A 4796-nucleotide genomic window follows, 5' to 3' on the forward strand; every position below is an offset into this window, starting at 1 on the left:
ATTTGCATACCCATAATACACTGCGAACAGTATAATTGTTTTCAAGTAAAAAAAATCTTATTTGTCTTTTCTAAGTGTGAGGATGTTATTTTCAAAATTCCTGGGATAAATTTATGCAGGCACTAACTCTTGTGACAAATAGCCACCCTCAGCGTATTAGGAGTTAGATTTTGCTGAAAAATGAGTTAGGAAGTTGGGGTTTTATACTCCGGTTTCTCTTCAGATCGTATAAATCTTTCGCCTTTTACTAAAGATTTCCGTGGAGAGAACCAGTTCTGAGTCTTAACCTAATTTTTCGAGGCCTTGTTTTAACCAAGGCTATATTTAAAGTCCAAATAAAGGTTAACTAGATTTTACCGTTTAGTAAACCAAATTGGTTGATAATAAGTAATCTTTTCAATGCAAGCAATGTTCTTGAAATGTTTTTTTTCTCGTGGTTAGTATGCAAAGATACATGCTGTATGCTGTATGTTTTCACTTTTGTCAGCATTATTGAAGTAAAAAAAATTTTTTTTTAATTGTTTCTTTTTGTAAGCCGGTACGTGGAGTTAGGTGTTCCTTGTTCTACTTTATTTTTTTGCTTAGCATAATTTTTTTTTTTTTTTTAGAGTTTCATGGTACTTTACTTTGTGAGAAGTTAGTAACTTTTCTGCACCTAAGGGGTTCTGAATACGCAGTGCGCAAACCACACCCCTTGTGGGTTGGGTCAAGGACTCCAGCTTGTCAGTAATCTCAGTACAGTATCTTCTCTAGCCCCCGGAGTCAGACACTTAACCTGACTTTCGGTGGTAATCCAACCCCAACTAGTAGAGTATATAGAGAAACATAAAGATTTATTATGAGGAACTGGCTCACACAATGAAGGAGGCGAAGAGAGATCTTAGGATCTGCTGTCTTCAAGTTGGAGGTCCAGAAAAGCTGGTGGTGTAGTCCCAGTTCAAACTGGCAAAACTGAAAAGGAAAGGAGCCAGTGCTGTAAGTCTGGGTCCAAGGCCCAAGAACCAGGAGTGCCAAAGACCAAGAACAGTAGAAAATGTGTCTCCCAGCTCAAGCACAGAGAGCAAATTTGCTCTTCCTCTGCCTTTTTGTTTTCTGTTTCGACTCTGTGTGCCTTGGATGATGCCCGCAACAATGATGAGGGTGATCTTTACTCACTCTGCTAATTCAAATGCTAATCTCTTCCGGACACACACAGAAATAGTGTTTACCAACTATCTGGGTATCCCTTAGCCCATCAAGCTGAAATACAAAATGAACCATCACAGGGGCGCCTGGGTGGCTCAGTCAGTTAAGCCTCTCTGCCTTTAGCTCAGGTCATGATCCCAGGGTCCTGGGATGGAGTCCCATATCAGGGTCCTTGCTCAGCGGGGAGCCTGCTTCACCCTCTCCCTCTGCCTGCTGCTCCCCCTGCTTGTGCGTTCACTCTCTCTCACACAAATAAATAAAAATCTTAAAAAAAAAAGAAAAACAAAACAAAACAAAAAAACCATCACAGCCACCTTCACCTCTGAGTTACATCCTCATAACCACTCGATGTTGGAAGCCACTCTGTGCTCTCTTGACCATCCATGGACCCAGAGCATCTGGACTGCTTTTCTCCTGACCTTGTAGGCTCAGCTTGCTTGTCTCTCCTTGGGCAATAACTCCTGCCCACTGTCTCCTTCTTGGGATATTTCCCTCCAAAGGCTGACAGCCAGGACAAAAGATTCATTTAAACCCAGAGGAAATGGATACTCAGAATGGTGCAGGTCACAAAGTCAGAGGGGTGAATCTGGGAATACCATCCATCCTGCCTTTCAGTCCCAAGAATTCTTCACATTGCTTTAAGATTTTGCTCTCAGATGTCTCCAGATTTGCCTTTGGGGTACTCTGTACTGGAGTATGGAGCAGGAGGAGGTGATGGGAGTGGGGGCTATGGATGAGGGAGGCTTTGACCTAACTACAGAAGAAAAAGGACTGGATTACCATCTCCCCTCAACAGTTCAGTCCATTGATCAAGTGGAAAACCTAAGCCTAGGACTTGCTGAATCCCTAGCTCTGCACTGTCCAATATGGAAGCCAGTAGCCATGTTGGCAATTTACATTTAATTAACTAAATAAAATTTAAAATTCAGTTCCTCAGACTTACTAGTCACATTTCAAGCGCTCAACAGTTACATGGGAGTAGTGGCTGCCATTTTGGACAGCGCATAACATACTCATTTCCATCATTGCTACCCTAGGTCAAGAAGCTCCCAACATCTACGCCCCAAGGCAGGAGTCACTAAACCACCTCACTTCCACAAGGCAGCTGGGCTAGGCTGGGGCTTAAAAGAGAGGTGGCCAGGGTGAGTGACTTTAGGACATCTACGGTAGACCCCTTTCCTGCCTCCTTTTCACTTAATTGCCCTTCTCCCACCTCACAAAGTAAACATTTTCCTGTCATCCACCCTAACTTTACCAAGGTGCAATGCTGGAGGATGTAAAAACTTTCAGGGTTCCCAATAAATGTCAATTTGAAATATTTACACAATTTGGAGGAAGGAAATGAATCTGGACAACAAATTCTTTTGTATATTTTTAAAAATTCTTTTTTTTTTTTAAGATTTTATTTATTTATTTGACAGAGAGGGACACAGCGAGAGAGGGAACACAAGCAGGGGGAGTGAGAGAGAGAGAAGCAGGCTTCCCGCTGAGCAGGGAGCCCTGATGCAGGGCTTGATCCCAGGACCCTGGGATCATGACCTGAGCTGAAGGCAGGTGCTTAACGACTGAGCCACCCAGGCGCCCCATATATATATATTTTTTTTTTAAGATTTTATTTTTTTGACAGAGAGACACAGCGAGAAAGGGAACACAAGCAGGGGGAATGGGAGAGGGAGAAGCAGGCTTCCCGCGGAGCAGGGAGCCCGATGTAGGGCTCGATCCCAGGACCCTGGGATCATGACCTGAGCTGAAGGCAGACGCTTAATGACTGAGCCACCCAGGCGCCCCGCGCCCCATATATTTTTAAAAATTCTTTTGCAAATTAAAAGATTTCCAAATCTTTTCTTCCAACAAAATTTAAGGACTTAATTTGTCACTAATAGTTTATTATGTGGTAGTGAGTGACACCGTTGAAACTCCTTCCATCCACTGACTTATGGGAACAAGATTTCTTAGGTTACAGCTATAAAAAAGAAAAAAAAAAAAGCATTGGAAAGAAACCCTGTCTTTTCTGGCAATAAGTAACATGCATCCATTTAATTAAGAAATGTATTTCCAATAAGATGACACCTTTATGTTTAATAATTATCAAAATTTGTAGTATGTTTATGTTGTATGGATCAAGTATGTAGTACTAATAATTGCAATAATAAATTAATCCAGAAGGAAAACATTAATGCATAGAATTTTAAGTCCAATGTGGAAAACATTTTATTTTATTTTTTTTAAGATTTTATTTATTTATTTGACAGAGAGAGACACTGAGAGAGGGAACACAAGCAAGGGGAATGGGAGAGGGAGAAGCAGGCTTCCCGCGCAGCAGGGAGCCGGATGCGGGGCTCCATCCCAGGACCCGGGGATCATGACCTGAGCGAAGGCAGACGCTTAACGACGGAGCCACCCAGGCGCCCCAACGTGGAAAATGTTTTGAAATTCAACTAATGTAGTTATTTTGTCATAGTGAAATATGATTGAGTTATCAATAAAACACTTTCAGGTATAAAAATATTTGTATTAAATTCTTGGTGAAATGGAAGTAGAAAAAAGTTTGAGAAGAGAAAGGAATTAGGTAAACAAACAATTTTTCAAGTTTTTTAAATTAAAAAATATTTAATTTTTTAAAATAGGGGACCCCTGGGTAGCACAGTTGGTTGGGCGACCGACTCTTGGTTTCGGCTCCGGTCAAGATCTTGGGGCTGTGGGATCGAGCCATGTTGGGCTCCTCACTCAGTGCGGAGTCCGCTTGAGATTCTCTTTCCCTCTTCCTCTGCCCCTCCCGCTCATGCGTGCTCTCTCTCTCTCAAATATAAAAATAAATCTTAAAAAAAAAAATGATGATGGTAGTTATCAAATCTCTTGGGCATTTATCTTCCATCGACTACATTTTAAAGTGATATAACAGCTTAGAGTATCAATATTTACAAGGCACAAAATATCCATCCTTTGCATCTATTTAAATGTATGATATTGTAAGTTATCTTATGGAAACTATACATATGATCTTTAAAGTGTGCACAAGGAATATGTATTTTCAAACTTCTTTTAGGAGCTATAAGAGCAAAACGTTGGACTCCCTGACCTTTAACAGGTGGGCCTTGTGGCAGGAACTGAGCACTAAAGAGAAGCAGCGCCCCTTTGTGGCCAGTAGAGAGGCTGCAGCAAAAATGAGCAAGGAGTCCTAGAAAGAACGTAAATCTGGGGACAAGAGCTGAGACCTGGAGGTTTAATCCAACTTCCACAGGAGACTCTCCACTGCACAATCTGTAACGGTTAGGTGTTGCTCCTATGCTCGGACCTGCCACTTGCATCTGTGGCGCCTGGGATCTGACCACAACAAATAGGAACCAGAGAACAATCTACAAGAATACGAAAGGATGATTTAACAATCTCTTGATGCGGATCTCCCCTGGAAGAGATTGGAGCAAAACCATTTAATAATAATCCCATGAATGCAGAAAAAGTATTAAATTCGAATACTCATTCATTATACATACATACATATATATTAATCCGAACATACTAGAAGGGAACCTGCCCAATCTAATGAAGAATACCAACCAAAATGCCACATGTAAACAAAGTGTTGTAAATTTTCCCTTTAGAGTCAGAAA

General features: G+C 41.3%; 1 non-coding gene across 1 annotated transcript; it reads left to right on the plus strand.

Annotated features, from left to right (window-relative positions):
* The first annotated feature begins 203 nt into the window (after positions 1-203).
* LOC116640876 lies at positions 204-320 on the plus strand. The gene has a single exon (XR_004301094.1). It is a non-coding gene; the product is annotated as a U5 spliceosomal RNA (small nuclear RNA).
* Positions 321-4796: the final 4476 nt, after the last annotated feature.

The sequence above is a fragment of the Phoca vitulina genome, unplaced genomic scaffold (assembly GCF_004348235.1).
Source record: "Phoca vitulina isolate PV1807 unplaced genomic scaffold, GSC_HSeal_1.0 scaffold20, whole genome shotgun sequence".
NCBI lineage: Eukaryota > Metazoa > Chordata > Mammalia > Carnivora > Phocidae > Phoca > Phoca vitulina.